We start from the raw sequence: 22291 nt of genomic DNA, 5'->3' as shown, positions 1-22291 counted from the left end.
CTATCAGCTGTCGAGGAGGACCTTCCCGCTCCCCCACGCTAAACTCAATAGACCACAGTCATCAATATTCAGAATGCTTCAGACAGGGCCTCGAGAGGCAGACTGAGCCTTTATTCATCAGAGGTAGAGCCGCAACGTCCGGATTGTAGCGAATCCTACTGCTCGCTAGCGCACATGCTCTGGCAATGCTCCGGCCCTAGTGCAGCACGCGAGCGATGCAGCACGACTCAGTGGAGCCTTGGAATAGGGGCCCACCCTTGCTGAAGAGAAGTCTCAAGTCGCCAGCGCCAAGAAGATGAAGACGACGGAGGCCTCGTAACCGCGAAACTCTTAAAAGACTCAATAAAAGTTTTCACTCACTCACTCCACGTTAAGCGGCACCGTGTTCAGTAAAGAAGAAGACTGGGTGGACGCCCTGCCAAGCGACGACCACCAGACCCAGCTCCGGGCAGTCCAGAAGGCTCACGAAAGGGCGGAGGCTCACGGGCTTCCCGTCCCAACGTGGGTGCGGCCCGCGACCCCTGCCGACCACTAAACCAAGAGTGGGTGGGGAGGGGTCCCTCAGAACTCAATAAAGTTATTTCCTCCTCCAATCCGATCCTGGAATTGTGTTTATTACAGTAATTCCTATGACAGTTATTGACAAGTTGACAACTCGAACTGGTCAATCCATTATGGGAGGGAATTGTATGTATACATATAGAAAAAAGGGGGTATGTGTGTGTGTTTGTGGGGGGGGGCGGTATAGGATTAGGGCGGTACAAAAAACGTACCAACACCGTCCTCTAGACCCATTGCTTTAAGGTACCGTAACAAGGCGTATTATGCATAAAGTTCATACAACTGACTTTGATATTACTACACACGCCAGGCGACGCGAGCTACATTTGCCAGGACTCGCATTCGCGACTTCACCGGATGCCCTCCATATTATTCTGGTTAATCTTGCTCACTGCATCGAGGCAAAAGAACGCTCATGGGGGCAGGTGCCTTTAAAGTATCTCGACCGTGCGAGGCACCGCTGCGGGTGCCAGAGGAGCTTTCGGGGCAAACACTCCCTGGCACACACCTGCCTCGGCGGCCCCAACCTGCGCATCATTCTGCTTCGAGCTTTGATGCACTGGTACACCGTCCCTTGGGTGCCCTGGTGTTCCTGCGCCGCCTGCTTTATTATAATCTCAGATGCTCTTCTGAGACTTCCGTTTGTCGGTTACATGTGCCCTACAGCTGGATCAATACTTGTAATTTAAAAAAAAACGGTCTATCGTCGCGACGATAGATCGCGACAGCGGCTTCTACAACATACCGCGCCCGTGCGAAGAGAATTACGGAACGCCAACGAGGAATCTGACCACAGCTTCGAGCTCCTAACTCGCAACCTCGTCGAGTGACACTCCTGCAACAGGCGTGACCGCTGAAAACCGCATACCGCCGAAGACTTCAACAAGACCATCCTGGGATTGCATAACTGCAACCTGCACGGCCAACATCGACCACACCCACACCAGCTCGCAACATAGAATAAACAGCCCAAAGACACGGCTGCACGCACACCACATCATCACACTACAAGCGAGACGCCATGCTGCTACGCGGCTACGGTTGCCAGATTAAAACTGACTACTGTCACCAAGTCTAGCAAGCGTTTCAGGAGCTGGCAACATCGGCGCGTAGCAACATGGCGGCGCTCTTGCGGTTCCCGATTTCAATGCATGGGCCCTATGGGTAGCTTGTCCTCTAGAGTGCCTCTTGCACTGCGCGTGTTTGGGCACGTTTCGTACCGCGCGCGGTGTGTGCCTACGTGTGTGTGCGTGGACGTTTTATTCGAAGGACGGTATACAGTCTGTTTCACACATAGATATAAACTCGGAGCATATTGCATCGCGATGCGGCGAGCGCTTGAGTCAGGCGGCGGCAGCAGCACGCGCAGGCGCAGCTGCTCGAGGGCTGCGTCTTGAACGGCGTCGTCTGCTACGGCGGCACGCGCTGGCCTCATTGTCGGGAAGCATTCTACTGTCACTTGCAGTGCGCCGATCTCATCGTTACTGCGTGAAATGAGCCGGTATTCTTTACTAAGCGTTGTGCGACGCCCACTGATACGCCTCAAAGGTAAGTTCATCGCTGAAAGGTGCAGGACAGTCATAGACAAGGTTCTGATTCTATACATTCTTGACTGCCCGTTCCTGGAAGGCGACTATATATTCTAACACGATACGCCGCTGATCCACACTGCTCGTGTTGTGCAAGAAGTGCTGGAAGAGCACGCCGTCACTCTCTTGGAGTGACCGCCTCAATCCCCGTGCGCCAACATCATTTAAAATGACTGCGGCTCGTTGAAAGTATCGCTGGCACACCATCCCCTCTATCAGTCGCCCGAGGATAGGCTTCGATCCACCATCGTCAGCGACTGAGACGTGCTGCGAATGAACACATCCCTGATCAAGTCACTCTACACTTCACTGCCTTCCAGGATGAGCGCTGTCATCGCTGCCGCTGGGGACATGACGAGATACTAACTGAAGTTCGGAGCGTGACGTGTCCAGACAGACCCTGCCGGCGGGCAGGGTCTGTCTGGTGTAGTGAATGATTGTCGAGAAAAATCACTTCCAGCTCACTGTCTTAACCTAAAACATTCCTTTAATCGCATCCGTTTGTTTCATCGTGTTCGACCCCCATAGTTATCATTGTTGAGTGCTTTGTTTTCTTTTCAAGTCAAATAAAGACTGAGCAAGTTGCGCGCACATCTTGGTACATCTTGTCACTACTTATTACGGTAGCACACACAGTAAAGAAATATACGTGCAAGCGGTCAGTACCCCGGCCTTTCGAAAGAACAAACGAAGCATGCTGTCAAAAGAAGCTTGTGGAACTCCATTATCGCCAATGAAGGCTCAGAGTTTGGCGTCGCATAACGTTTAGTAAAGAATAGCAGCTTAGTTCCCGCAGTACCAATGAAATCTGTGCACTGCTCCTGATAGTAGCACGCTTCCCGACAATGCGGCCAGCGCGCGCCGCCGTAGCAGACGACGCAGATCACGACTCCGCCCCTCGAGCGTCTGCGCCTGCTCGAGCTGCTGCCGCCGGACGACTCCATTGCTTGCCGCATCGCGATGCAATATGTTCCGAGTTTTCCCCTAAGTGTGAAACAGACTGTACACGCTTCTATTTCCCTTTAGGAAGATCGGTACGCTTGACGATTATTTTTATGGCTGCAATGCGGCGAATGGGCAGCGTCTGCTTAGCCATGTAAGTGACGCTGAGCAGGTAATTGGAAACGACATCGTATATGCCGCCGGAAAAATCGTCGGCACATACGATGCGGCACATACATACGGCACATATGAGCTAAAGTCATTTTTGCAGTTTCTCACAAAATGTTTGCTACAAATCCGTGTTGTCTCTGATGGCGACAACTGACTTCCATCGACACTGTGCGGAAACAAACAAAATGTATCGCTGCATAGCACAAGTACGACACGCGCACACAACTTTAACTAGTACGTCCCCTAGAATAAAGAATAGATGCAGCAATGTAAATAGCTTGGCCATTTTATAACAGTGCTCAAGAGACGGAAGTTGAAAGTATCAGTAATCATTTCTGCTTCAGCAATGCCGGCGCGACCAAGACGCGGGAGTGTATCGTCCAGTAACTCGATCGATCGGTGCAGTGGTGATGCAGGCATGGACTCCGGTCATGTTCAATGCATCGTGCACATATTCAATTTCTCGGGACGCGTGAACTTCGGCCACTTCTAGCGCATGCAACAGAAGTGGTTTCCATTCTTGGGCAGCGCACACACAAACGAAACACGAGAAAGAAGACAGGACAAGCGCTGGTCGAACAACTGAAAGCTTTTATATGAATAAAAGGATTATATACCGAGTAATTAATAAATTCATGTGGGTTACATATAAACACTGTCATACACTCAGGAGTGATCAATGAACGAGCTCGCTTCGTTTGCCAGTTATTTACTTCGTTCGGCGCACCGCAGTAATCCATGTCTGTCGTCTGCTTTTTTCGTATCATTTTCTTTTGAATCGGCAGAATTTCACTGGAGGCATCAACCCTTTCGTGTTTACATTGCTGTCGTGACAGTTAAAAACACAATAATAATTTCCGGTAATCCGAAGAGGCGCCGTCCCATACAAGAGACGTTTCGCGCGCAGCGCGAACTGAACGCGGGCAGACGCGGGCGCGATCGTGAAGGGAAGCGGCGGCGGAGGTGGAATCGTTCCGCCAGGGGAGAAACGAGCGTTGGCGTCTAGGATAAAATAAGGTCCCTCTATAATTTTCGCGTGCGTCTATTTGTCGTACAAAAATCCCTCACGTGACCTGATCCTAGGTGCCTAGGGACAGCATCGTTTAGAGACTTTTGAGAAGGCGCGATGCTGGCGCCGAGCGACGCCGTGGCGTGTTCGTCCTCGGGCTGATCGTTCTCTGCACCGCGCGTTGTTCAACATTACTCATGTGATCGTGCGTGCGTTGCTTGTGTGTTGGTTGCAGGTTCTGTGTTACTTGGCGGAAAGCCGTGAGTAGTGGCGGTGCGGCAGTGCGGCTTTGGCCTCGATGAGCTCTGGCACTACAGAATCTGCGTTGGGTGACCCGTGCTTTCTTGAGAACCCGGCGGTGGTGACAATTGAAATAATGAAGTGGCCTAGCGCCTCGGCAGCGAAGTTCTGCGAACCGCGATGTGGCGTCGCCGTGTCCCACTTTGCTTAACGGACATCGAGAGATGTGCTGCACGCTGCAAGTCATGTAAATGCAACTGCGTCGACCGCCCACTGTTCAGCGCTGAATGTGTGTTTGGTGTGCTGTGCTTGAAACGAGTGGTGCAGCCGTGCAGCGGGGGTGGCGGAGGAGCAGAGTGGCTTAAGGTTTGCGCGTTCACAGACATGTGCTCCCGTCTTGGTCTCATTAGCGGCTGTCGCGGGACTGTGGTGTGCTAGCTCCTTGCCTAGTATGAAGTTTACGACGCTAACACACAGCATGTTCACGTTTTTCCGCGCTATATGTCATTTGCATGACGGCCGAGTTGAAAACGAGACATATGTCTGTGTTCTTTGCGTTTGTGTGTTGTAGATTACTTTCTATTGTGGAAGTTCTGGGAGCCTTATTACGCAAGGAGTGCGTACGTAAACATAAACACATATGTGTGTCTGAAATTTTGAATTACCCGTAATACCCTTTACGACTGATAAGTGGGCTACACGGCCTGTGTGAATCAGCTACCGTATGTTGCGACGCTCTTTCGTGTAGTAGAATGATGCATGGTGCGCGTTTATTTCTGTAGTGTTGTAAAAACCATTTTATTCACTCAATACAAATGTACGGCTTCTTCGCCGCAGTACAGCTTAGTTACGCGGTGAAGCAAACTAAAAGTGGGAGGGGGCCGCTATCAGCCGGCATAGTATGTCCACTTAGGCGACCTGAGAGGCGGCGGGTGCGCGAGTGTATAATTAAAGAACTCTTATTATGTCCAGTGAAGTGGAGATCATTAACTGTAGCACCAAAGTAGTGGACCACTACCAGAACAAAGGCATGTAGTGTGCCCATCTCAATTCTTGTGCTTATGCCAGTCTTTTTTTTTTTACAGCAATAGCTGCTATGGGCTAACTCCCCTGGTTGTTCTGATGTCTACTGGTGTTGTCACTGGAATTCCCGAATTCCCGAATGCTAGAATATTGCAAATAAAGTTCTCATTGTGCTGCGAGGATTCAAACGTACGATCAAAAGAGTGGCAGTCCACAATTCTACATTTCAGCCACTCTGCTAAAGGTACAGTCGTGGTGAATACTGATCCCGGAGAGCGTGATCTAGCCAACAGGTGCCATGATTGGCTAACACCTGCTCAATGTCTGCGTACTGTATATAGAGCTGGCATCCACACCTTCAAGTTCTTACACATCACCTTCCCACTTGAGAAGGCAGTCCTATGTTAAATTTTCTTGCATGTGCTGACAATGATTGGGTGCATCTGCATCATTAATCTTCTTCTAGTGCTTGGCTTCTCAGATTTACTGGATGGAGCTGTTGGTGTCTTGTTTTCCTCAAGCAAAGCGCGAGACCTAGCAATGGGTAGCCCAAATATAGATTTGTGAAAACCAAAACGAATTCAGCAGTAAGAAGTGAAAGGGTTGTTTTGGTGTAGATCAGTGGCTAAGTCCGGATATGAAAGAGGAGGAAGCCGAGTCTTTCCACTTCAACACTGTGAGTCACAACTCCCACAAATAAATACAACTCTTACTTATTTTACTTTTTTAAGAAGATTACCGACTTGCATTGGCAAGTGTTCACTTCAACAAACACTGCATGAAGTAAGCTTCCTGTGCATATTTCACCAGCTACTGCATCATTGTTTCACATTATGAGTGAAACTGCAATTTTCTTTATGCCACAACTTGCCCAATTTTGTGTTTTGCAGTAGGATGTTAGCAGTGCTATTAAGGCACTTAAATACTCATGAATAGTAGTAGAGAGAAAAAAAAGTAAGAAAGCAGTGGCTTTTTGTGCGTAGACTATGCATACACCTGGTGCTCTTGTGGTCATTTTTTCCCTATCCGCTAAACCATTCTAAACAAGAAAAGTTTATACACAATTAGTTTATACACAGACCACAACTAAACCACAGGTATAGTTGGTAAGCAAAGTATATTTATTCGGTGACATTTTCTGCAGCCCTGCTATTGGGCTTTACTTCCTTCCTTTTCAGCTGTGCAGGTTGATTAAGAAGTGATGATACAGTTTCACAATTTTAATCGTTGAAAGACTTAGCGAAACCTTTTTCGGGTTGTTTTTTCTTGGTTTCAGACTCTGCACATTGCATTTTATGGCGTGTTTTCTGTGTTTGTTGCTTTTTCTCTATGGGTAGGGCATGTCAACATGTTTTACACTATTTCAAGTATGTGGTGCCATAGGCTGTTCTTAAATGGAGTCTTGCCCTTTCATTCTGTACAATATGATGTCAGTTTTTTGTGTCCAAGGCCGTTTTACAGCGTGATTGTAGCATTTTGCTAAGTTTTGCCTCTGTCACCCAAGCTTGAAAGATTGCTACCCACTGGTGGTGGCATGACACACGTCACGTTTCTTTTTCAATAAAAGGAAGTCCGTCACTTATCCTGTGCACTGGTTGTCTTTCGTCTCTTTGCATTGCAATTTGTTGCCTATGTTTGCTCTTTTGTTGCATTTCAGATTAGGAATGGACATCATAATTGACATTTAACCATATTGCACACAATGTGGATGGTATGTAACTGCAATATATGGCCACCATAAATATAATAGAAGTTCATAATTCAAGAATAGTGCCTTTGCATCGTGGTGCAGCCATGAATTGTGGCTATAAGGTACCAGCGCTGCAGATAACACTGCTTGTGCAGAATATAGTTCAACTCTACTACTTTCAAACATCATTGTTTTTATCTGCATTTGTATAGCTCCAGTTTCTGTGAACAACACACATCTGGTGGAAGAGTGGCTTGCACCTGCAGTTGGGTCCAATGAATAGCCAAATTTCTGCACGTTTTTATGTTATTAGCATATTAGTAAAAGCAGTCGTTTTTATAGTAGCCTGTTTGCGCAGTGTAGAAGCCGCTGCAGGGTGTCAGGATCTCATACACATCAGCTTTGCAGGGGACACAGCATCTGGCACATAGTTTGTCACAGGCTATGTATTCGGGGCAAGTTGAGTTCACTCACTAGCAAAGGGAGAACCAAGCTTGTCGGATATGAAGTAAACCGCCTGTATACTCAGTGGCCTTCATTTCGTGTGACATATGTTGTTATAGCTACCCTTGTTTTAAGCACTAGTCCAGCAGCGGTCGTTTGCTTTTGAAACACTCAGGATAGCTTTCAGCAAGCTGGACAGGAATAACACTGAAAAACCAGCAGATATTAATTCTCGCACTTATCATGCAAAGCTTCGTACAGTATGATGAGGGTGTTCCTCAAGGCCTCGTAGCACATGTAACGAGTTTGGAGCAACATGATGTATAGCACTTTTTTGATCGCATGCTATAGGTTCAGCAGGTGTGGCCTAGTTGAAGTGCAGTGCAAGGTCAAGAAAACAGATATCTATGAGCAGCACCCTGGTAACGGAGACTGGGAAAACTAGTGGGAAGCCTGTTGAAAATCTGGTTAACCCACTTGCTGGCTCCATCAGACAAAGTATGATAAAGAGAACGAAGTCATCAACACATCAGAAGGTTTTTACATATAAACACTGTGCTAAGGTCATAACATGCCAACAAGTCTTAGTGCGCAGGCTCTGCACGACCAACTACATATGCCTTCTGTTCGGACATTGCTCATTGTAACTAACAAGGATGGAGCGGACAAAAAAAGAACAGCAGCTCCGTTAATTTGGTTTCACTGGTTCCTGTGGACTCGGCGGCACCGTACGGCGCACGATGCTGAATTTCGTGTTCTGCTTTGTACAGGTGTTCCTGTGGCTACCTGGATCTGCCCATGGCTGTTCCCTGCCACCGACTGACTACACATCCCGTCCATGTACAGAGGCACCAACAGCATTGTGTCTGCACAATCACGTGCGGTCTACTGATGCATCCGATTTCCCACCGAAAGCACCGCGGCAAGAGGACAACTGCGCAGGGCTGCTCAAACTGGACATCTCGTTCTGCGCACGACCCAGGCGAATTACGCAATCAGATGGGCATAAAAAGATGGATCGACCGGCTTCACCTTTCAGTGGACTCGGCGGCACCGTACGGCGCACCATGCTGAATTTTGTGTTCTGATTTGTACAGGTTGGTGAGAAACAATTATGTAGTAGTCCTTTTAGAAGTAACTGTGTTGGATTACTGGTGCTGCCGAGTCCCCACTGCTTGTTCCAGTGTTGTGTTGACCTATCTCGTGTTATTTTCGCGTTACTAAAGCTTAGTGGTGACATTAAAGAGAACCCAGGGCCCGACCAAGACAAACTGGACGCGATCTTAAGTGCTGTTACCGCAATTAAGACATCACAACATCAGTTAGAGTCAGGTCTACTGAGTGTCCAAGTCAGGCTTACGGAAATAGAGACAAATCTTGCTTCTCTCCAGCTTTATAATGAAAAGGTTCTAAAATGCGAGAAAGCTATTAACACTATGAATCGGGAGATGGCTCGGTTAAGCAATAAATTAGAAGACCTGGAAAACAGAAGTCGCCGGAACGATTTAATCATATACGGTCTCAAAGAGGGAGACAACGAAAGCCCGGCAACTTTGGAAAAACGCGTGATACATGACATTTTCAAAGACATTCTTGCAGTTGAAGTTAAATCTATTGAACGGATTCATCGTATCGGCAAGAAACGTACTGCACGTGAACGCCCAGTAATCCTTCGTTTTTTCGATTTCACTGAGAAAACGTCTGTTCTTCGAAACTGTTCGAAAAAGTTGCAAGGTGAACAGATATCTATCTCGGAAGACTTCTCACCAGCAGTACGGGAAATGCGCCGGAAACTATGGCATTCATCCCAAGAAAATCGTACCAGAGGAAACAAGGTCAAGCTTATATTTGATAAACTGAGGATAAACAGCGATCTGTATGCCTGGGATAGCACTGAAAATAAGAGGACACTCGTGAAGCGCGAAAGCCGTATGGCTTATGAAAACAGTCACTCGAGTTCGTGACAAAATTCACCTCAACTCTCGCTATTATGTTTGAATGCAAGAAGCGTTGTCAACAAAACCGAAAAATTAGAAGAAATAGTGCTGGTATACAGCCCCGATATAATTGTCATCACTGAAACCTGGTTGCATTCTCACATTGACGATTCAGAGGTGCTTCCCAATTCCTATTCTATCGTTCGTTTCGACCGCGATGGCCGGGGAGGGGGCGTTGCCATAGCCATTAAAGAAGGCTTATCATTTAAGAAAGACGAAGGACTACCCAATCACGAGAGTGTGTGGTGCAGTATCACTATCAATGGAATGTCAGTGTTCATTGGCGGCATATACCGACGACCAAATGCGCCAACTGACTATCTTGCTGAATTGCACGACTTTCTGTGTCGTAAAATTAACGAGCGTACTAAGCTAATCTTAGTCGGAGACTTCAACTTAACTGGGATTGACTGGGGAAATCTGACAATTGGTGGAAACGAGCACAATAGTTGTGAAATGCTTTTGAATATTATGTTTAGTTTTTCTTTAACCCAGCTTGTTAGGGAGCCAACGCGTATACAAGGGCAAGCAAGCTCCATTCTTGATCTTGCTTTTGTTTCCAAGACGCTAAACCCTGATATCAGTATCGAAAATGGAATCTCGGACCATAAAATGCTTTTACTTACTTTAGTTAACTTCAGTTTCAATCCCAACCAAATCACCAGTAGATCTTGTATATCTGTCAAGGATTACAGCAGGGCAGACGATGTCAGTGTTATTGATTACATTGAAATAACGCTAGACAGTCTTTTACAGTCGGGATTTCAAAACGCGAATGACTTATGGTTAAAGCTCAAACGAATAGTAGCGTACTGTGAAGAAACATTTATCCCATCAATAAAAAAACGAGTAAACAGGAAGACACCTTGGATTACACGCAGTATTATCCACCTCAAAAGAAAGTTACAAAGAATGCGTAAAAAGAAAACCAACGTCGATGCTATAAATGAACTTTCGCAAATGCTCAGAGCAGAAATTTCTTCAGCAAGAAGCAATTTCTTCACAAATACGCTGACCAATTTTATGACACACGAACCAAGAAAGTTCTGGCGTTACCTGGCAAAACCGGGGGCGTCTATCGACTAAATGGAAATAGACGGAGCCATTACGGATAACGCAAACTGTATCGCGAACGCCTTTAATCACTATTTCCAGTCTGTGTTCACCCGTGCTTCTACCTCAGAGTTCAATCAAGCGGAATACCACTCCCGCATGCCTGACCTTGTCATAACAGAATGCGGCATTCTTAACTTACTGCTACAGCTTGATGAAAAGAAATCGCCTGGGCCCGACGGATTGCCCAATGCTTTTCTAAAGCGATACGCGCAACAACTGTCTCCCCTTCTTCAAAAAAATTTTTCCGTATCTATGTTAACATCAACCGTGCCCACCGACTGGCTTTGTGCGAAAGTGGTCCCGGTGTTCAAAAAAAATGGGAATAGGCTCTTGGTAAGCATGTACAGGCCTATATCACTAACTAGCTCTTGCTGTAAATTAATGGAGCATGTAATTAACAAAGCAGTCATAACTTACCTGGAAAGCAACAAGCTTTTATATGCAAACCAGCACGGCTTTAGGAAGGGACTATCAACAGTTACGCAATTACTTGAAATTACACATGACTTCGCTGCTGCTATTAACTCTGGTTTGCAAGTGGATGCAGTGTTCGTAGACTTTGCAAAGGCTTTTGATTCTGTCCCACATTGTAAATTAATAGAGAAGCTTAAAATGATTGGTATTATTGCAGACATAGTTTCCTGGATTGCAGCTTACCTCTCATGCCGTACTCAATGCGTCGAAATAAAAAATGCCAAATCCATTAGCCTAGACGTTTGCTCTGGTGTTCCACAGGGATCAGTATTAGGACCTACACTTTTTTTAATCTATATAAATGACATTTTTTCCTGTGTCACTCCAGATGTTGTGCTGAGATTATTTGCAGACGACTGCGTTGTGTACACTACGGTTCGTTCACAAGATGACCAAAATAATCTGCACTTAACACTAACTAACATTGATTCTTGGTGTAAAACTTGGGATATGAAAATAAATGTAAGCAAAACGTCATCTGTCACCATATTAAAGAAAAAAACTCCCAACTATTTTACTTACCATTTATCAGGATCTGCTGTGACGCGTAATAATGAAGTAAAGTACTTGGGGGTTACGTTTACTGAAAAATTGAGTTGGGAATCCCACATAGATAACATATGTACAAAAGCATACCGACAACTTGCATTCATCCCACGAAAATTGTCAGCTGCACCAGCGCATGTAAAACTAAACGCCTATATGACTCTAGTAAGACCCATCCTGGAGTACAGCGCTATAGTTTGGAACCCCCATCAGTCTTACCTGAAAACGAAACTTGAAAGAATTCAAAGCCTAGCACTCCGTTTTATTTACTCCCGTTACTCCCGCTACGATAGCGTGATACTTCTCCGTAAAAGGGCTAGATCTCGACGTTAGAATGCCGACGACTAACTGCATGTATGAAATTTCGTTTCCTGTTATATCATGATTGCATCAACATAACTAAAGACGTGTACCTAAAGCCACCTCACCACCGCTCCAAAAGAATCAATCACGACTTGTGCATACGGCCATTTGCTGCTAGATGTAATTTATTCAAATTTTCTTTTTTTCCTCGATCAATAGAACTATGGAATAGCCTGTCCCGCCATATTGTGAATGATGTGTCAATTGATGTTTTTGTTGCGAATATTGAATCTTTCTTTGAAAATGCTTTCGTAAATGTGTTGTAGCCATAGCCTTCTTGATTATGAGTCATGAATTGTATGATTCTACAACTCTGAACACTTTCTGATTCTACTATTTATATAAGTTATGTGTCTTTTCATTCATGTTCCAGAACACCAAACCTGTTGTACCACCTATTGTACATTCCACTCCTGTTAGAGCCTGAGAAAGGCTCACAGTATTATGAAATAAATAAATAAATAAATAAAAAATCAACAGTGTTTTGTAAGTGTACATTGCCATACTCCCCAATGCTTTCTTGGGTGACATCAGCAAGGACCAGCTTGAGGCAAGGGGTAATAGACGTCTTTACAAGCTAAAAACGCATGCATGCATGGAGAGCACATTGTGTCTACAAAGTAGGCACTTCACAGGGGCACTGGAGAAGGAACAGGTTCTTAACAGTGGGCAAAGACAAGTTACTAAACACCCAACACTGTTGCCATGTAACGACCTCTGAAACAATCCCGCTTAAAGAGGAAATCATCTTTGTGTATCCATAAAGAGGGCAGATGGGGAAAGCCCCTTCAGTAATGCTGCCAGCTTCAAAAGCCCATTTTGCACATCCTGAATGCTTCCTTCTTAAGACTTTGCTGGGTGCAAGCCTTCTACTGTCCAAAAGCTGTCATTGAGAGCACTGTTGGTTTGGTGGCAATAAAGTTCAGAATCAATTGCAACAAACCTCCCTTCCTAGTTGGCCTGGATGCTCACGGTGCTTATGAAGCAGCACCATGAGGCAAGCAAGGTGAACGGATGCCTCCAAGCCCTTGTTCGTTTATCACACTGTTCTGTTAGTAACAACCACGAGACTTGAAACCAACAAGCTCAAGTTCGGCACTCGCATGGTTACTGCGGAGGATCCGTAAAATGCACAAAAACAGAAAACTCAGGGGAAAGGATAAAGCACCATTTAACACTTAGTATTGCTGCAGCCCACCCCATTCTTTTATTTTGTCTGGTCGTGCTACATCTTTTTACTATAGATTGGCATGAACTTAGGTGATGTTCCCAATCAGTGTCCAATCTTTATATACACTATGTGCTGGTTCAAAGAGGTTTTAAACACTGCAATGGCAGCTTCAAGTAGGTGCCTGGAAGAAAAAAAAAAGCTATGCTGCAACCATCTCGGCAACACCTTGTCCCTTTAATAAAAATTGTGCTTCCATATTACCTTGAGCCCTCCAGTTTAGAGTAAACTACCAGTGCACTTATGAACAATGAATCAATTCTCAAAGAGCATGTGCAGTCCAGCCAAAAGCAAGGGCAAGAATCCGCATTGTGCTCCTGCATTGAAGGTGAATAACACGTACCAGAATGGCGAATGTGCTTTAGTAAGCTTCCCTGCAATAGGAATTTGTAATGTACAAAGAATTGTCAATGAAGCTTACCACGAGCACAGATGCACTTGCAAATTATGTCACAATTGAAAATAATGAGCGCAGTGTAAACCTATGTGCTCTTTCCACTCTTAGTATGCTTTACAGCACGATGCTTATTTACACCCGTGTATTGCGGTGTAGCAAGCTACAAAAGAATCTTTGCATAATTAGGCTTTTTAGGATTATCTTTCTCGCAATACACTAATATTTCCCGGTGAAGCCTAAGCAATGTACTGCGGTGAAGCATACTAAAAGTGAAAAGGGGCCACTGTCACTGGACATAAGAGTTCTTTAATCATACACTCGCGAAACCGCCGTCTCTCAGGTCGCCTAAGTGGACATACTATGCTGGCTGATAGCGGCCCCCTCCCACTTTTAGTATGCTTCACCGCGTAACTAAGATGTACTGCGGCGAAGAAGCCGTACATTTGTATTGAGTGAATAAACAAATGGTTTTTACAACAGTACAGAAATAAACGCGCACCATGCATCAGTCTACCACACGGAAGAGTGTCGCAACATACGGTAGCTGATTCACACAGGCCGTGTAGCCCACTTATCAGTCGTAAAGGGTATTATGGGTAATTCAAAATTTCAGACACACATATGTGTTTATGTTTACGTACGCACTCCTTGCGTAATAAGACTCCCAGAACTTCCACAATAGAAAGTAATTTACAACACACAAATGCAAAGAACACAGATATATGTCTCGTTTTCAACTCGGCCGTCATGCAAATGACATATAGCGCGGAAAAACGTGAACATGCTGTGTGTTAGCGTCGTAAACTTCATACTAGGCAAGGAGCTAGCACACCACAGTCCCGCGACAGCCGCTAATGAGACCAAGACGGGAACACATGTCTGTGAACGCGCAAACGGAGCCCCCAAGCCACTCTCCTCCTCTGCCACCCCCGCTGCACGGCTGCACCACTCGTTTCAAGCACAGCACACCAAACACACATTCAGCGCTGAACAGTGGGCGGTCGACGCAGTTGCATTTACATGACTTGCAGCGAGCAGCACATCCCTCGATGTCCGTTAAGACACGGTGACGCCACATCGCGGTTCGCAGAACTTCGCTGCCGAGGCGCTAGGCCACTTCGATATTTCACTTGTCACCACCGCCGAGTTCTCAAGAAAGCACGGGTCACACAACGCAGATTCTGTACTGCCAGAGCTCACCGAGGCCAAAGCCGCACTGCCACACCGCCACTACTCACGTCTTTCCGCCAAGTAACACAGAACCTACAACCAACAAACAAGCAACGCACGTACAATCACATGATCAATGTTGAACAACGCGCGGTGCAGAGAACGATCAGGCCGAGGACGAACACGCCACGGCGTCGCTCGGCGCCAGCATCGCGCCTTCTCAAATATCCCTAAATGATGCTGTCCCTAGGCACCTAGGATCAGGTCACATGAGGGATTTTTGTACGACAAATAGACGCACGCATAATTTTCAAGGTAGCGACCATAGAGTTTTTCACTACATTACCTAGAGGGAAATCTGGTGCTGTGGTATGCATGGGAATGCCGGTATATTGTGACTTCGGATTGGCATCGTTCTCGTAGAGACAGGACACCTTGAAGACGCGCTTGGCAAGTACCGTTCCGTCTGTCACAATGATTCACTTTCTACTAAAACAGCACGTGAAAAGCTGTTTTAGCTTTATTATTACGCGAAAACATGTTTTGTTTAACTATGAGAACTTGTTATTGTGTGTACGACTACATGTTACGTAAAAAGTATCAGCGGGCCGCTAAAGTTGGAGGACAGACGACGAGGTTCGCGCTCGCTTTGAAACAGTTGGTCGTCTGTTCTTGCTTTTCTTCGCTTGGTCATGCATTGTGGGTGAGTAAAGATGTAATATGTGTGAATGGAAACATTTTAAGAAGATTTTACTATGAGAATGCGTTATTTGCGTAGCCATATCCACGTTTTAGACGAAGCCTCTTACAACACCGGCCAACACGAGCCTCGCAGACACATATACCGTCATTCCCATGACGGCACAGTGCCCCCTTAAGAAACTCCCATAGACGGTGGCGCCAGATTACCCTCTAGGTGCCATAGTGAGAAGCTCTATGGTAGCGACATCTGCCGCGCGCGCCACCTAGGAAGTTCCTGAAGTAGACGGCGCCCACGCTAAACTGCGGCTCCGCGGCAGTCGTGAGGTGAAAAAATATCTGCACACGCGCGGAAATAAAACATACTGGCGCCTGACTGTGGTGAAAAACGAAAGAAGGGCCCGAACTGCTAAATCTAGTCCTTTAATTTCAAATGAGCGCTGAAAGAAAAACGCTCAAGAGAGCGGAATGAGGGTTTGATCGCCTCGATTCCGCATGTTTACATTTCGTTCGTTTGCGCTCAATCACCGCGCGAGCCTTGGTGATTGCTTCCCACGAAACACGCAAGCAGCTATTTGATGTCTGAAAGATGTCTTGAACGGCTAATTCAAAAGTCTAGTAGCTGTCTTGATCAAGACATTTTGTAGCCATGGACGTCTAGAAGTACTTCAGTAAGCCCTACAAACGTTACGCTAAAAGTTGGCTAATGGACAGCTTTACAAGAACAACTGAAGATTTTTATTAGACATTCCCTCAAATTTTTGCGGCAGCTGTTACAGTAACATGATGTTTGCCCACAGTTACAATTTATTTTAAACGAGGCATGGACATCAGAAAATAAAAGGTTATATTGCCGGATAGGCTGATGCACAGGTAGTTTTTCCAGATGTCATCATCATCATCATCAGCCTGGTTACGCCCACTGCAGGGCAAAGGCCTCTCCCATACTTCTCCAACTACCCCGGTCATGTACTAATTGTGGCCATGTTGTCCCTGCAAACTTCTTAATCTAATGTGCCCACCTAACTTTCTGCAGCCCTCTGCTACGCTTCCCTTCCCTTGGAATCTATTCCGTAACTTTTAATGACCATCGGTTATCTTCCCTCCTCATTACGTGTCCTGCCCACGCCCATTTCTTTTTCTTGATTTCAACTAAGATATCATTAACTCGCGTTTGTTCCCTCACCCAATCTGCTCTTTTCTTATCCCTTAACGTTACACCTATCATTCTTCTTTCCATAGCTCGTTGCGTCGTCCTCAATTTAAGTAGAACCCTTTTCGTAAGCCTCCAGGTTTCTGTCCCGTACGTGAGTACTGGTAAGACACAGCTGTTATACACTTTTCTCTTGAGGGATAATGGCAATCTGCTGTTCATGATCTGAGAATGCCTGCCAAACGCACCCCAGCCCATTCTTATTCTTCTGATTATTTCAGTCTCATGATCCCCATCCGCGGTCAGTACCTGTCCTAAGTAGATGTATTCCCTTGCCACTTCCAGGGCCTCACTACCTATCGTAAACTGCTGTTCTCTTCCGAGACTGTTAAACATTACTTTAGTTTTCTGCAGATTAATTTTTAGACCCACCCTTCGGCTTTGCCTCTCCAGGTCAGTGAGCATGCATTGCAGTTGCTCCCCTGAGTTACTAAGCAAGGCAATATCATCAGCGAATCGCAAGTTACTAAGGTATTCTCCATTAACTCTTATCCCCAATTCGTCCCAATCCAGGTCTCTGAATACCTCCTGTAAACACGCTGTGAATAGCATTGGAGAGATCGTATCTACCTGCCTGACGCCTTTCTTTAATGGGATTTTGTTGCTTTCTTTATGGAGGACAACGGTGGCTGTGGAGCCGCTATAGATATCTTTCAGTATTTTTACATACGGCTCGTCTGCACCCTGATTCCGCAATGCATCCATGACTGCTGAGGTTTCGACTGAATCAAACGCGCTCTCGTAATCAATGAAAGCTATATATAAAGGTTGGTTATATTCCGCACATTTTTCTATCACCTGATTGATAGTGTGAATATGGTCTATTGTTGAGTAGCCTTTACGGAATCCTGCCTGGTCCTTTGGTTGACGGAAGTCTAAGGTGTTCCTGATTCTATTTGCAATTACCTTAGTGAATACTTTGTAGGCAACGGACAGTAAGCTGATCGGTCCATAATTTTTCAAGTCTTTGGCGTCCCCTTTCTTATGGATTAGGATTATGTTAGCGTTTTTCCAAGATTCCGTTACGCTCGAAGTCATGAGGCATTGCGTATACAGGGTGGCCAGTTTCTCTAGAACAATCTGCCCAGCATCCTTCAACAAATCTGCTGTTAGCTGATCCTCCCCAGCTGCCTTCCCCCTTTGCATAGCTCCCAAGGCTTTCTTTACTTCTTCGGGCGTTACCTGTGGGATTTCGAATTCCTTTAGACTATTCTCTCTTCCATTATCGTCGTGGGTGCCACTGTTACTGTATAAATCTCTATAGAACTCCTCAGCCACTTGAACTGTCTCATCCATATTACGAATGATATTGCCGGCTTTGTCTCTTAACGCATACATCTGATTCCTGCCAATTCCTAGTTTCTTCTTCACTGCTTTTAGGCTTCCTCCGTTCCTGAGAGCATGTTCAATTCTACCCATATTATACTTCCTTATGTCAGCTGTCTTACGCTTGTTGATTAACTTCGAAAGTTCTGCTAGTTCTATTCTAGCTGTAGGGTTAGAGGCTTTCATACATTGGCGTTTCTTGATCAGATCTTTCGTCTCCTGTGATAGCTTACTGGTATCCTGTCTAACGGAGTTACCGCCGATTTCTATTGCACACTGCTTAATGATGCCCACAAGATTGTCGTTCATTGCTTCAACACTAAGGTCCTCTTCCTGAGTTAAAGCCGAATACCTGTTCTGTAGCTTGATCTGGAATTCCTCTATTTTCCCTCTTACCGCTAACTCATTGATCGGCTTCTTATGTACCAGTTTCTTCCGTTCCCTCCTCAGGTCTAGGCTAATTCGAGTTCTTACCATCCTATGGTCACTGCAGCGCACCTTGCTGAGCACGTCCACATCTTGTATGATACCAGGGTTAGCGCAGATTATGAGGTCTATTTCATTTCTAGTCTCGCCGTTGGGGCTCCTCCACGTCCACTTTCGCCTATCCCGCTTGCGGAAGAAGGTATTCATTATCCGCATATTTTTCTGTTCTGCAAGCTCTACTAATAACTCTCCCCTGCTATTCCTAGTGCCTATGCCATATTCCCCCGCTGCCTTGTCTCCAGCCTGCTTCTTGCCTACCTTGGCATTGAAGTCGCCCATCAGTATAGTGTATTTTGTTTTGACTTTACACATCGCCGATTCCACGTCTTCATAGAAGCTTTCGACTTCCTGGTCATCATGACTGGATGTAGGGGCGTAGACCTGTACAACCTTCATTTTATGCCTCTTATTGAGCTTCACAACAAGACCTGCCACCCTCTCGTTAATGCTATAGAATTCCTGTATGTTACCAGCTATATTCATATTAATCAGGAATCCAACTCCTAGTTCTCGTCTCTCCGCTAAGCCCCGGTAGCACAGGACGTGCCCGCTTTTTAGCACTGTATATGCTTCTTTTGGCCTCCTAACTTCACTGAGCCCTATTATATCCCATTCACTGCCCTCTAATTCCTCCAATAGCACTGCTAGACTCGCCTCACTAGATAACGTTCTAGCGTTAAACGTTGCCAGGTTCATATTGACACGTGTACTTATCTTTATCGGGCGACCACGTTTCGCCACCTAACAAATGTAATCGCACAGCGCGGGACGCGCCTGCATGTATCCGAAGTTTCTGGAAAGTTATCGATACTTCTACCCGGCTATCTGTTGTCGCCGAACGTTGTGTTATCTGATTTCATCGCGTAGCGCGAATGGTGTAGAACTTTGTGGAAAGCATGCGGGTCCAAACGATTAGTCTGGAACATTCGACGACTGCTCTATAAAAGCCGACGCGCTTGACCCGCTGAGCAGATTTTCGACGATCGCCGAGCGTGTTCGCCGCTATCGTTGCGCTATAAGTGTAGCCTGTTTTGTGGGCACAGGTTCGCCCAATAAAAGTTAGTTTTCTTGTTCACAGTATTGCTACTGTGTTCTTTCTTCAACGTCACCACCACGTGACATCTGGTGGAGGTGCTTGTGCGTTCATGTACCGAACGCCCCCGCAAAGCCGCGATCCAAGCCCGAAGCCCGAGGACAAAACCGACACCGCCCAAGACCAGCGTGCTAGCCGCAGACTGCAAGGCCTGCCCCCAGAGCACGGACTTCTACCTGAGGCGACAAAGAAGATCGTGGTCAAGACAACCTCAATGGCTGCCCCAGCGTCCCCCGTTATCCTACAACAACCCCGGGACCCACCGACCTTCCATGGAGCAGCGACTGAAGACCCGGAATCTTGGCTGGAGACCTACGAGTGAATCGCGACATTCAACAACTGGGACTCCGACGACAAGCTGCGGCATGTCTACTTCGCCTTAGAAGACGCCGCCAGAACGTGGTTTGAGAACAGGGAGTCGACCTTGACTACGTGGGACCTGTTCCGTAGCGGCTTCCTGTGCACCTTTACAAGTGTCGTGCGCAAGGAAAGGGCCGAAGCTATGCTGGACGCCCGAGTGCAGCTACCAAACGAGAACGTTGCCATCTTTACGGAAGAAATGACCCGTCTGTTCCGCCACGCCGACCCGGATATGGCCGAGGAAAAGAAAGTTCGCCTACTCATGCGTGGTGTGAAGGAGGAACTTTTCGCCGGGATGGTAAGAAGCCCACCGAAGACCGTCGAAGAGTTTCTTCGTGAGGCGACGAACATCGAGAAGACACTCGAAATGCGGAACCGGCAATTCAACCGCCGTACAAGCTCTACCCCCTACGCAGGAATTCAATCACTGGCCACGGACGATCTGCGCGAGACCATCAGGGCCATTGTGCGCGAAGAATTGCGCAAGGTCTTGCCTTCGTCGCAGCCTCAAGTGGCTTCGATCGCCGACATCGTAAAAGAAGAGGTGCACCGATCGCTTGGAGTTCCTGAGGTGCAACCAGAACCACCGCAGCCTCAGCCGCAAGCGATGAGCTACGCCGCCGTCGCCCGCCGTCAAGGTCCCTTTCCACTACCGCGCCAGGGCCCCGTAGCGCCGCAATTCCGTCGACCACCACCGCCGCCGCCAGCACGCCCACCCGTCGCCCAGCGCAGCTACCCGAGGAAGACTGACGTTTGGCGCGCTCCTGACCACCGCCCGCTCTGCTACCACTGCGGAGAGGCAGGTCACGTCTACCCACGATGCCCATACCGAGAGATGGGACTGCGAGGTTTCGCCGTTAACGCGCCGCGTCCACAGCTTGGAGAGCGCCCACGTGACATCGCCGACTACCTCGCCGCTACTCAATGGAGCTCTCGACGACCGTCGCGTTCGCCATCACCAGGCCGCTACCTGTCGCCGCAGCGCCGACCATACAGTGGCCCAGCCCGGGGCCGGTCGGCGAGCCCATATCCGGAAAACTAAAAGCAGCAACCGATGGAGGTGCGGTTGCTGTTCGTCGAACTGACGAAGATCCTCCGCCGCCGACGAAAGCGCCGAAGAAACCATCTCGACGACATAATGACGACGCGCCACCGTCCCGAGGAAGTCAGGAAGCCAAGACTGCACCGACGAAAGACGACTTCACGACGCGACGTACTAGCTTCAATTCAACACGACGCAGCCGTGATCCGACGCCAAGACCCAACTGCAACGCAAGACAAAGAACCACCGACCTCGACGTGCTTCTAGACGGCCACGCAGTCACCGCCTTAATCGACACAGGCGCCGATTTCTCAGTCATGAGTGGACACATCGCCGTCCAGATGAAGAAGGTTAAGACTGCATGGGAAGGCCCTCAAATTCGGACCGCTGGAGGACACCTGATTACGCCGACAGGAATGTGCACGGCAAGAATTACCATTCACGACCGGACTTACCCTGTCACCTTCGTTATCCTCCAACAGTGTTCACGAGACGTCATTCTCGGTATGGACTTCCTGGACCAACACGGCGCAATCATCAACCTGAAGTCGAAGTCAATAACGCTGTCGGAAGATAAAGCGATACCGCCGGAGAGCCCTCGTAGTCACCACGCCTTGAATGTGCTCGAAGACCAAGTGAGCATCCCGCCCCGCTCCAGCATTGTTATTTCGGTCGGCACCGAAATACCCGCTGACGTAGAAGGCGTCATCGAAGGCGACCAACGTCTACTGCTAGACCGTGAAATTTGCGTCGCAAGAGGGATCGCTCGACTGCATGGAGGGAAAACTGAAGTGTTGCTGACAAACTTCAGCCAGGAGTTCAAGCACCTCAACAAGGGCACGACGATCGCGTACATCGAGGAAATTCTGGAAACAAGTAATGCGTTTGTCCTCTCGGATTCCGCCGCATCTACCCCGACGACCATGGTTCCCGAACCAGACTACGACATTAATCCAAGTCTCCCAGTGATTAAGCAACAGCAGCTCAGAAGTCTGCTCCGACGATACAAAAGCTGCTTTTCGACGACATCGACGATTCGACAAACACCAGTCGCCAAGCATCGCATAATCACCGAGGAGTACGCTCGACCACTCCGCCAAAGCCCTTACCGA

General features: G+C 47.2%; 1 long non-coding RNA gene across 4 annotated transcripts in view; it reads right to left on the bottom strand.

The window, feature by feature from the left end:
* Positions 1–22291, bottom strand: part of LOC140215545 (uncharacterized) — a 96151-nt gene that overhangs the window by 2538 nt on the left and 71322 nt on the right. Inside the window, exon 6 of one of the 4 annotated variants that reach the window (XR_011892411.1) lies at positions 10293–10345. The exons of the other annotated variants lie outside the window; for them this stretch is intronic. This is a non-coding gene — a long non-coding RNA (uncharacterized lncRNA). The remainder of the gene's footprint in view (positions 1–10292; positions 10346–22291) is intronic. 4 annotated transcript variants of the gene reach the window in all.

The sequence above is a fragment of the Dermacentor andersoni genome, chromosome 1, assembly GCF_023375885.2.
Source record: "Dermacentor andersoni chromosome 1, qqDerAnde1_hic_scaffold, whole genome shotgun sequence".
NCBI classification, from domain to species: Eukaryota; Metazoa; Arthropoda; class Arachnida; order Ixodida; family Ixodidae; genus Dermacentor; species Dermacentor andersoni.
Note: the sequence above shows the minus strand (reverse complement) of the source record. Positions and strands in the feature narration are given on the sequence as shown.